The sequence below is a fragment of the Oryctolagus cuniculus genome, chromosome 12 (assembly GCF_051225735.1).
Source record: "Oryctolagus cuniculus isolate XC-2025 breed Fujian yellow rabbit chromosome 12, ASM5122573v1, whole genome shotgun sequence".
NCBI classification, from domain to species: domain Eukaryota; kingdom Metazoa; phylum Chordata; class Mammalia; order Lagomorpha; family Leporidae; genus Oryctolagus; species Oryctolagus cuniculus.
The window spans coordinates 98,784,510-98,796,963 of NC_142878.1; the positions used below are offsets into that span (position 1 = coordinate 98,784,510).

Here is a 12,454-nt window from a genome sequence, read left to right on the forward strand (position 1 = left end):
TATAAAAACTATAGGATAAACAAAACATCATTAAGATTGGTAGTGCTGTTTAGTCCCATTTATAAAGATATGGGAGCAGAGGGCAGGGTCGTCACCCAAGTGCCCACTGGAGCCCAGGGCTTAGCCTGTAGAAGGGAAACAGGAGGTTGAGTCGTCACCCACACCCACTGTTGCCCGGACACAGCGTCCGTAGAGACTAAAAGCCTTTGGGAGTTGTGGCTGGCACCCAGTACTAGGACTTCCAGACGAACGCAGACGAGAGTAGAACCACAACTTGAAGTAAAAGTCATTGTGAGAATTTCTGGTTCTGCATCTTAGCTCAGAATTTGGAAGTCTGGTGTTTGGATGGAGATCATGGAGCTTTCAGTGTCGTGGAAGGAGTTCTGGGGGTGTGTTTTGTGGCTGGCAGAAATCCAGGACCCCAGAGCAGCTCAGAGATACCCAAAGGGAGAGCAAAGTCACTGTGGGAGCCGGGATCTGAGTCATGGCACCAGTGTAAGGCCACCACATAACACACCAAACACCAGAGTAAGGGAAAGAGTGTATTGGGGGAAACCCGACAGACTGGATGGAAGGGACGAAGAAGGAAAAGAGGCAGAAGGAGAGCATAAGAGAGGGAGACAGAGCTCCAGTTATTTCCGATGCAAAAATCATTACATATTTACTCCAATCCAGAGATGGATGTCAGCAAGCTACAGTTTTCTATAAGGCTTAAGATAACAATGTTGTCCTTGAGTCATGTGATATGTATTCGTATTTTTTACCACAGATAATTTCATAAATTCTCAATACTAGAGCCTAGTGTAAAAAATCACAGAGTATTGTGAAAAAGATCCATGTATTGTTTAGGATGCATACTGTATGTATTTGCAATCATGACAGAGTTAGGGGTCAGATTGCCCAGTAACAGATTTGCAAGTAGCATATTTTTCCATACATACTCCTAACAATTGCTATGTCAAGTCTTACATCAGCCACTAATTTAAGAGAACTGCACTGGATTAAATTATTCCATGCTATCTCGCTGAGGGGTTGTGCTTTACTCCTCAGTATTTTTTTATATTCCTCAGGCTTCTCTCCTCATTCATTCATCTGGTTCTGAAGGGTTATTCAGTTTCATCTTGATCAGCAACCATGTGCATTACAAGATATGTTGAGAAATCCTGGGTTTTCTGCATGGTTTTGTTTTGTTTCTGTTACTTCTGATACAGGAGAATAGATATTGTACACAGTCAAATTTCACATTTTCCAAAGCACCAAACTCATCTTGTTTCTGTTTTGTCCCACCTTCAGACAGACTGCAGTAAACAACATCTCCCAAAGCTTCCTCTGCAAAATTGCTGATCCCCACTGTCCCAGCACCACCTATCTGTTGCTCTCCATTGGATTTATCTGTTGCACTCTCATTGGAGTATCATGTTAGCGTAGCTACTGTAGGTGACTAGCTAGTGTTCCTAGTGCCCAGTACACTAGGTTCAAGAGATACCCTGACGATGAAAGGCGTCAGATCCTCCCACACTGAGAAGGAGGTGTTCCGTGGATATGAGGTCCTCAGGATCATTGGAAAGGGCAGCTTTGTCGAGGTGAAGCTGGCCCTCCATCTGGAGAGCAGAACCAAGGGGGCTGTGAAGATCATTGCCAGAGGTGGCAGGGATTCTTCTGAGTTCCGCAAGCATGGGTAGAAGCAGAAATTTTGCATTCTCTGCATCACCCTAACATTATAAAGCTGTCACAGGTAGACTACACAGCAGATAGAGCCTGTCTTGAAAAGTATGTGGTAGTGTGCAGCCTCTTTCAGGAAGGAGAAGCATGTTGGTATTCCATTCAGACATTAGCAGCAGTGGAGTACTGCCATATGCAGAACATTGTTCAGAGAGACTTAAAATTGGAAAATCTCCTTCTGGACTATAAAATACCTATTAAGCTAATTGACTAAAACTGACTGAAGGCCAACGACTAAAGTCATTGTGTGGGACCCTTGAATATTACGCCCCAGAAGAGTTCCTAGATAAGGAGTTTGATGGGTATAAAGCCGATGTGTGGAGCCTGGGCCTGTACACCATAGCGACAGGGTGGCTGCCCTTTGAAGGGGAGAGCTTTGTGCATCTGAAGGAAGCCATCCTGGCCTGCTCTTAACCTAATCCCCTCCTATATAAGAGGGAACCTTCAGAGATGCTGCATTGGCTAATGACTTTTGACCCTGCTGAGAGGCCCACAGTGGCAGACGCATTGGGCCACAAGTGGCTCAGCATGGAGCAGAAAGAGCCCAAACCAAGTGACATCACACTTTTCAGTCTCTTGAGTTCTCCCGAGAACCAGGAAATCCATGAAGCTGTGGAGCACCTGGTGTCTCAGGAGGGCCTTAAAGAACAGGGCAGCGCTCCCCACCCCCCCCATGCAGTGCTGGAGAAAATACCAGCCAAAGGCTTACAGCAGAGATGCAGAAAATGAAACTGACATGGGTATCCTAGGTCCTTCCCAAAATGCTGAAAGTCAGAAATACCTGCCAGGCCTTGTCTTCCAGCTGGTCTGTGAGGAAGAGGATGGCCGCTTGTCCCCTGCTCTGAGCTGGGGGAAATCCCAGCCAAAGGCTTGCAGTACACAAGGAGGAAACGAAACTGACATGGGGTTCCTAGGCCCTTCCAAAGTTGCTGAAGGTCAGCAATACCTGTCCGTCCTTGTCTTCCAGCTGGGTCGTGAGGAGGAGGATGGCTGCTTGTCCCCAGGAGGGCTTCAGTGGAGCAGCAAGAACTGAGCTCACTAAAGGGGAGCCTCTAGGATCTGCTCAGTATGCTGAGGCTCAAAACTACCTTGTGGAGCTGGGCTTTCAGCTGAGCCATAAAGCAGCCTCCCGACGCCCAGTCTGCAAGCCAGTGCCATGTCCCCAGTGCTGCCTGAAGGTGACCCGTCATCAGGGCTAAATGCCTGCCACGGGGCCCACAAGACAGTTCCTCACCTGGTATGATGAAGATCCATACTTCCTGGCCAGTCCTCAGGTACAAGAACCCCATTACCTCTGTTTCCAGTCTCAACACCAGCAGTAGTGAGGCCCGCAGTTCAGATAGTCCTCAACCTGACATAAGGAGGAGGACCTGCACTCGCGGCCTCAGATACCAAAACCTGTTGTCCTCCATACCCACTCTCAGCACCAGCAGCAGTGAGGCTGACAGGACAGATGGTCCCCAACCTGCTGTGAGGAGGAAGACCTACATTCCCTGGCCAGTCCTCAGGTGCAGCAGCCCTGTGTGCTCCATCTCCACCTTCACATCAGTAACACTGTGGATCGTTTAGCAGACAGGAGCCATTCCCAGGGAGTGGCAGAGAAAGAGCCTCCCAGAAAAGCAGTGGGACGGGGAGGCATGGAATTCACCCGCTATAGCAGCTGTGAGCTCATTTGGTCAGGACAGAGGAACAGAGGAGGGAAGTAGGTACTGTTGGGGGACAACATGGAGCCTCCACAGTTGGTCTGTAGGTGGCTGCCATGGAGATAGGGGTGGGAGCTGGGTGGAGGATGGATATTGACTGGGTTTGGAAGTCAGGCTAAAGGGACCTAGAATGGGGAACCCTACCATCTGGATGTGCTCTGGCATTGGGTTCATTGATTGGAGAAAAGCGAGGCAGAAGGGTCAGCAGGGCCATAAGAATCATCTGGACAAGGCCTGAGTACTGTGGGTACGGGACTCAAGAGGTTGGTCACCAACAGACACAGCTACCTTGGCTAATGGGGAAATGAGGGCTCCGACTCACAGTAGGGGCCTCTCTGCCATCCCTTTCTGCTTGGGGCCCTCCATAAGAAGATTGTCTTGGATGCACAAGGAGCAGGAGCAGTTGGAAGGTGCAGTCATCCAGGCATATGGCCATCATTCAGCCTGGCAGCAAGAAACCACATCACCAGCATGTACCGAGCATACAATGCGTGCCTGGGCCCAGAAAGCAGGTTCCTCATCCATGTACGTGAAGAGAAGGGCTTCCACTTCATTCTTGCTCTGGCGATAGCGCAAGAACCAAGGTCATCATGGCCAAGCATCCCCTGGCAGGGTCAAGCTTACCTGAAAGGTCTCATTTCACCTGAAAAAGACACTGGCTTCATCTGTAAAAACTGATCTCATCTTGGGGGCTGATGTGTCCTGCCAGAGGCCTTGGGGAAGCTCAGGCTTAGGCTTGGGCTCAGCCTTCTGGTACTGGTCCACTGGGCATTGGACCTCAAGAGTACAAGCACGTGCCTATTTTCAGTGACCCCAGGGAGACTCCTAAGCTTGCACTCGGGTTGACTGGGGTGGAAGGGCAGAACGAAGGGGTAACACATTCTGCCCAGAGGTCAGGACCTGGCAGGCCATTGTGCCAGTCCAGGCACTACACCTATGGCAGGCCTTGAACCTTGCACTCTGAAAACATGACCCCCAAGGAAGAAGCACCTTAGCAAGGCCAGCCAGAGCCATGTGGACCAACAAGTTATGAAACTGCCTTGATTGCAGCCCAGGGCCCCTTGCAGCCATAAATTCAGTGCATTGGGGAGGTTGGCTGACTGTGAGTCAGTAGATTGCAAAGACCCAGGACTGACTATAGATACGCTCAGCTGTCTCCCTCAAGGGAAGGGTTTGAAAGGGAAGGTCTGCGCACTGGGTTTCTTAAGGAGTGAAATTCAGATTCATGGACTCCCTACTAGAGCAGTGATAAATATGGTGAGATCTGCAGGTTTGAGACTCAATTTTCATGATCCTGGCAAAGTCAATTGATATGTCCCTAGCTAGAGGAACATCCTCCAACACTGCGAAGCCTATGGGGTTGATGCAGGCCCAGGAGGAAGGCACCACTTCTTACAACTTGTGGCCAGGTCCAGGGAGGCCCCTCGCTTGGATCTCCATTCCTTTTATCTCAGTTTTGCATTAGAGAGTCCCCCCGCCCATGCTTTGATTGCATTTCTGTGACATAAGACCTCCTGACTGGAGTATAGCCTAGGGATCTCATTTGGAACACTTAAGAGTGCCATAGGCAGAATACACCAAAATCACAGGAAATGGGACTTGCCTCCTGGGAAAGAGAGTAAAGAGGGTTTTCCCGGTTTGCTGCTGAGGTCTAACAAGCTCTGAGAGCAGCACTGAAGTCCTATTGTGACCATCTGACCATCTGCCAATCAACAGTGAGACCTTCAGGGAACATAGATATTTGTTGAGCTTTGGGGTAAAATCTACATATAATGAAATGAAACTCAGATGTACAGTTGGGTGCATTTTTTGTCTACATGAGCAGTGTATGGAAAGTACAGATGCAAGGGTTTGAACCCACATGGGTGTTTCCTAACCAGCAATGGTTTGAACCCACATTGAAAGTGTTTCCTAAACACCAGTGGTTTGAACCCACATGGGAGTGTCTCTTAACCACCAGTCCAACAACTGAAGTAGCAGCTCCTTTGCCTTACAAGATCTCTGTGTGGCCCTTTGCAGTCAAACTCTTTGAACTCCAGTGGCCACTGACAACCATTCATTCGTGCGTTCTCCATCTCTATTTGGCCTTTTCCCAGAATGTCCTATGAGTTGAATCTTAGCATGTAGCGTTTAAGGTATGGATTCTTTCTCTTAGAAAAATGCACCTGAAATTCAGCCCGGTCACCACATGACTTCATGGCTTGTTCCTCTTTCTCACTGAATCCTGTTCCTCATTATGGATCTGGTATAGTTTGCATATTCATCCCTCATGAAGATCATCCAGTTTACAGTTTTTAGTGATTGTGAATAAGACAGTGAGCATGGCAAGGGGTTTTTATGTGTGCTTGTTTTCCATGTCAATTGAATACATAGAGATACACATTTGGAGTCTGATGCTGTGTGTGTACTTTTGTAAGAAACTGCCAGATTATCTTAGAGTTCCTGTTCTGCTTTGAATTCCTTTCTTCAGTAAATGCGTGTTCCTGTTACTCCACATTCCTGTCAACATTTCCTATTAGCAGTTCTGTTTGATTTTACGCAAATAGACTTGCAGTGGTATTTCATCATGCTGTTAACACTCAGTATACTATTTTTGTGTGCTTATTGGAGGTAGTGTCCTATTATATACTGTGCCAGTTGCGGGGTGGAGGGGTCACCTTTTTGCTCATTAAACATTTTTAGGTTTCATTTATTTATGTGAGAGGTAGAGTTACAGACAGAGAAGGGGAGAGACAGAGAGAAAGATCTTCCACCCATTGGTTCACTCCACAAATGGCTGCAATGGCCAGAACTAAGTTGATCCGAAGCCAGGAGCCAGGAGCTTCTTCCGGGTCTCCCACATGGGTGCAGGGGCTCAAGCACTTGGGCCATCTTCTACTGCTTTCCCAGGCCATAGCAGAGAGCTGGATTGGAAGAGGAGCAGCCAGTGCCAATTGGGGATGCTGGCGCTATAGGCAGAGGCTTAGCCTACTGAGCTACAGTGCCGGCCCCTCTGGATTAAATTTTAAGTGTTCAGTGTATAATTGGGAACAAGTCCTTCATTAGCTGTAAGTTTTGTAAATATTTTCTCCTGATGCTGGCACTGTAGAGTAGCGAGTAAAGCCGCTGCCTGAAGGACGGGCCTCCCGTATGGGCTCCGGTTCGAGTCCAGGCTGCTCCTTTCCTGATCAGTGTGGCCTTTTTAGTGGCACAATGGTAATTGTCATTATTTAAAGCATTTTTGAAAGTTTTTACTTTACGTGTTTAATACTAGCTCCTCTACAGAGAAGCTCCACATTCTGATGGAATATAGTTAGAGACTGGAAGGCAGTTAGGTAGATATGAATACTGACGATATTGTAGACTTCCAGCAATATTTGAAGGGTGGTGATGCTCGTGTTTAACAAACAATTCTAAATTACTAATGCACACTGAGATATCTACAAATGCATTTGGCTTTGTTTTAAGTTATTTTCCACTGGGGGAGTGGCCGTGTGAGGCGGGACGGGAGACTGCTTCAGATACCTGTGGGAACTGTGAGGATGGAATTTTTTGGTTTGGTACACTATTCATTCCTGATTGTTGAGATACATTGGCATAGTCAAAATAAAAAGTAAAAAAGGCAGAAATATGAGATCACAAATAGTAAAATAGGGCATAATTTGGATGGCCCCCACCCTCAATTCATTCCATGCATATCGTAGTCCAACCTGATTTTGCTCCCAGCTAGCTCTTGGTCGGCATCGACCCCTCACTCTGCACTCTGGCCCTTCTCACAACCTCCAGGTGGCTGAGATTTCCCATGACCTCATCTCTCCAAGCTCTGCTCTCCAGGCCACCTGTTAAAGTACAAGGATAGGCCGGCGCTGTGGCTCACTAGGCTAATCCTTCACCTGCGGCGCCGGCACTCCAGGTTCTAGTCCCGGTTGGGGCACCGGTTCTGTGCCAGTTGCTCTTCTTCCAGTCCAGCTCCCTGCTGTGGCCTGGGAAGGCTGTGGAGGATGGCCCAAGTGCTTGGGCCCTGCACCCGCATGGGAGACCAGGAGGAAGCACCTGGCTCCTGGCTCCAGATCGGTGCAATGCGCTGGCCGTAGCAGCCATTTGGGGAGTAAACCAACAGATGGAAGACCTTTCTCTCTGTCTCTCTTTCTCACTGTCTAACTTTGCCTGTCAAAAAAAAATACCACAAGGATAGCCCTGTCTCTCTAGGCCTGGCCTCTACCCTCACCTCGGGGGTTTCCATTCTACATCATCCTAACTAACACTCTGAGGCTCCTTCCCACCTGCCTACCCCAGGACCCCTCCTTCTGTCCCTGCACTCTTCCCACCACCACGTCCATGTCACACTCTAGGTCTCTGCTTCCATGCTGGCACCCAGGAGTCCCTTGTCCTGATGTCCAGACAGAAAGTCTCTTCCCCAGATCCACACAGGTCTCCCAGAGCTCCTTGCTTTGGGCAGCATTGCTTTGCTTGCTGCTCTCATTCTCTATTAGTGAATGCCGTGGTCCCAACTGCCCCAGCTTGGGGCTTGGTACCCCATAGCTTCTGAGAACATGATGAATGCTGATCTTTGTGCTAGGAGAGCTTTGGGTATATGGTGTTACCCACATCTTCCAGACCCTTGATCCTTTCCAGGACTCCCACAACTCTCCCAAGACCCCTAACCTCTCTGAGGAGTCCCTTTATCTCCAGGGCACTAGCCTATCCCATGGCCCCTCCAACCCCTCTTCCACATATGACTGTAGCCTTGAGGTAGGAGGAATCTGTTCTTGGGCCTGGTGTCTGTGCTGGGCCAAGGTTCACAGAACAACCCATCAGTGAGAGAGGCAGGCTTTCTGTCATGGAGTGTGAGTACCCAGGGCTAGCCAAGTCTGGGAGAGTCTGAAAAGGGGCTGGAGGAGGTTCCAGAGAAAGGAAGGCAAGTCGGTGAGGAGGCCCTAGAAGTACTGGCCATCCCTTGGGCTGCACTTTACAACAGGTGGGAGACTTTGGCTGTGACAGTGTCTGGTTGTTAGTGCTACCTGTGTGAGAGCAGGTAGAGGGCCCGTACCTGGTATTTTCCTGGACTCTCGGTCTTTATCTTGTTCATGTCTAGCAGCAGTGTTGACTTCTTCCCCCACACCTGGGCAGTGATCCCCATGTCTGTTTTGTGACACAGCTACAGGAAAGGAGAGGCTTGGGTGAGACAAGGCCCCAGGGATGGAACAGGATGGGGTGGAGAACAGCCTGAGGTGCTTGGTACATTGAAGCCCTGGGCTCCGTGGTGTCTTGGGAGAGGCTGGCTCTGCCTGGACTCTGGCCTCATCACCCACAGTTCCCGGGAGGCATGGGCTTCATTCCCAGTAGATTCACCCTTTTGGAGCACCAAGATGCCTCCCAACCCTGGACCTAGTGGTGACCCGAATAGTGACATCAGTTTCCCTCCCTAGAAGATGACCCTGCAGTGGATGGACAGGAAGACTTTAGGGTGAGAACACTTACCTCCAGCCATCTGAGAATCAGGCAGCGCGCTGCCTTGGAAATAGGCACTGCTTGCACCAACCGTGCAGGAAGTTGTCATAAGGGGACCCTCAACCTCCTCCTTACCTTGCTATTGCTCTGATATTTGCTCCAGTTCTTCAGCATCTTTAGGCATTTCTAGAGTGTGTGAGTCTCATGGCTGGGAAAGGAGAGGGGATGGTATGAGTCCAGTTGCTGGCCTTTCTGCAGTGGCCCTTGGAGGCAGCATAGGAGCCCTAACATGACTGAACTTAAAGGAGTCAGACCCTGAGGCCCTAGATCTTCTAATTGGGTGAGTGTCTGTTGCCTTGTCTCCAAGGCAGAAAAGGCCAGCAGGACCCTCCTTGTGTGTGTGTGGGGTGGGGGGGCTGGACTTGCCATCTGCTGCCTTTCCTGGGCAGAAGTCATCACCCTTTGCTAGAGCTTAGTGAGGACTGTTCTGAGAAGGGCTGTGCTGCCCGGGAGTAGGTGGGCTCTGCCCTCAGCAGCTGTTGCCTGAAGTGACCCTGACCTGAAGTGACAGGGTCTGGGTGCCTAGCCTGAGAACTGTTTGCTGCTGAGAGCCTTCACCCAGGCGCCCACCCATCCTGGTGCCTCCACATCCCTTAAAGGAAGCCCCCTTGTCTACCTGCTTGTCCTATGTGCTTGAAACGCACCGTGCCCCTTCCTTGTCGGCCCCAGAATCTGTGACAGTGACCACACAGGCTGTGACCAATCCTTTCCTCTGTGTCCTGTCAGCTGCTCAGGCAAGATACCTCCCCCCTCCCCTACGTGGCTTGCAATACATAAGTCAACCATCAATAAAGGTGGGTTTTTGATACATTTCCAGAACAGTCCCCTGGGGCACTGTTCCAGGTGCTCTGCTGAGCCCACCTCCTAGTCTCTGTGCTTCTGTGCAGTCCTGGGATGATGGTGTGAACAGATTCAAGTCCTGCCTCCTCCACCACAAGTCCTCCTCCCAGCACGGAACCCAGGGCAAGTAGGTCACTATGAACTGCAAACCCACTTGTCCTGCTCTCCCTGGGATGGGTCCCTGGGCAGCTTCTCAGCCCCTGATGCCAAAACCATGGCTGCTCCTAGGAGCCTTCTACAAGAGGCCTTTAGCCCAACCCTCTGGGACCCAGGGATCTGCTGGACACCTGCCCAAAGGTCAGGCAAGGTGCCCCTCACCCCATGGCTACATGCTCTGGAATGTTGCTGAACTGGGCTGGCTCCACCAGCGACAGGGAGGACCTGCAGGCTGCCCCCTGCCCTTGTGAATCCCTGAGCTCTCAGCACCTGCTCTCCCTCAACTCTGTCCCTACCAGCCCCCTGAGTTGCTTGTGAGTCACTCAGCTCTGGCCTAATGCTGACCAGGGTGAGCACTGTGATGGCAGCTGGGGACAAGTTCTCAAACAGGTAAACACTGTCCCACTTCAAGGGATGAGTTTCTGAAAATGACCCCACTCCTGGGACAAAATGGGGACAAAAGACTTCGTTGCAAGATCCACAGCCTCCCTAGGGCCAGGCAGCAGCTCACTCCTTCTCTTCCCCAGGCTCCACCTGTGGCCCTCCATGGTGACTCTGTAACCAGGGGGGTGGGGGTGGGGGGGCCTGGTGAGAGGCCATGGACACTCAGGGACTGGTGGAACCAGGGCAGCCCCTTGGGGTTCTGTGAAGCAGATCTCCAACTCACCGATATGCAGCCTCCAGTTCTGTAACTGCTCACACTCAGCAATGATGTGTGCTGCTTCCTGGACCAGCAAGACCTCCAGGTCCCACAGCTCCTTGAAGCTGAAAGGCAAAAATCCCACCATGACACAACCTCAAAGAACCACAGGGAACTGCTCCCCACAGCTCCTGTCCATCAGATCAGAGGAGGTGTCAGCCCCACAGGCAGTGAGTGCCTGATGCCCAGGTCCCAGAATGGTGAACTGTGCAGAGGACAGGGACATGGATAGGCCCACCCCACTTCCCTAGGACGGTCATTCTTCATCCTCCTTTGCCATCCAGCTTTCCTCCCATGACCATCACTGCACCTGTGCAGAAGGCTCCCACCCCACTCCCACCTGTGGGAACCACATGCCCGGTGGGTTCACAGATGGGCTCACCCCACACCTGAATTGAGTGCTCTGCATAGTGCCTGCCCAGACATCCGTGTCCTGACACAGGCTCACACCCAGGGCACACAGGCACCCATGTTCCAGGGTCACTCTGAGGAAGCAGCGACATGACTGTATCCACGCTCAGCACACAATGGGCATCACTGAAGACTCAGCCAGCATCACCCTCAGCAGCAGCCCAGAGAGCCCAGGGCCACACACCTGGAAGCAAATGTCCTCAAGTCGGCAGGACCTGCAGAGCTGGATCCATCCAGCTCTGCCAAACATGCCTCCTGTCTAGAAAATGAACCCCAGGTCCGTCAGTTACTGGACACATGGAAAGAGGGGGTTCTGGGTAATGGTAGCTTTGTGGAGTTCTACCAGTCCTGTCCCAGTGGTGCCCTCCCAGCTCAGGAGGGACGAGTGTCAGCCTCCTCAACCTCAGAATAAGCACAACCCTATACTGGGGGCTGCTGTGGTCTTTGCAGGGCTGAGGAAAGAGGGAAGAACTGTGGCAAATGTGCCATGACCTAGCTCTGCCACCACCTTCTGTCAGCTGCTCGATAAATCCCAGCCTTCTGCAGGGCTCTCTACCTGTAACCTGTCCTCTTCCTCCAATACACCTCTGTTTTGAACCAATGTTTTACTATTATTAATTATTATTATTATTGTTTTATTTGCAAATAAGTGCAACGCGAAAAAGGAGGAGAGAGATTTTTCTAACCTCTGGTTTACTCCTCAAATGGCTGCAACAGCTAGGTCTCAGCCAGGCGTTCTGTACTCTTACATGGGTGGCAGGGACTCAAGAACGTGGGTCATCCTCTGCTACCTTCCCAGTCACATTAGCTGGGAGCTGAACTGGAAGAGGAGCAGCCAGGATTCAAACCAGCCCTCCAGTATGGGATGCCCATTTCCCAAGCAGTAGCTTAATCTGCTATGCCATTGCTACCCCTTGTAACAACTTTCAAAGCCTTGGCATTTTGAATTTCAATTAGTGCAGTGGGTTCCCCCCACACACTTCACCCAGCTCCCTGAGTTCAGTCTGTGCCCGCCCCTGCAGTAAACAGGACTCCCAAGGCTACAAACTTCTGACACAGGACAGGTCTCAGCCCTGCTGATCCATTCTGTGTCCTCCCACTCTGCTCCTGTCTTGTTCCTCTGTGGTGCCGTCAGCACTGGTCACCAGAGAGTTTTCCCGGGATGACAGAGAAGGGAGCAGATGGCTGAGCATGGCCTTCTTTGTGTCCTGTGTCGGCCCCACCTAGTCTGTCTGTGGGAGGAACAGGGCCCCTGCCCTGGGTGCAGGTGAGGGGTTGAGAGATGAAACACTGTGATTTCAGCACCGATACTGGACACACATGCAGGTAATACTGAAGCCAATGCTGACAACAAGGGCTTGGCAAGTGTGGGGGAGGGGCAGGAGCACCCGGGAGAGCTGGGTACTGGGGAGACCACCAGGGAATGCTAGGG

General features: G+C 50.9%; 1 protein-coding gene across 30 annotated transcripts in view; it reads left to right on the top strand.

The window, feature by feature from the left end:
- Nucleotides 1–12,454, top strand: part of LOC103346732 (NBPF family member NBPF4) — a 255,956-nt gene that overhangs the window by 127,868 nt on the left and 115,634 nt on the right. The window lies entirely within an intron of this gene.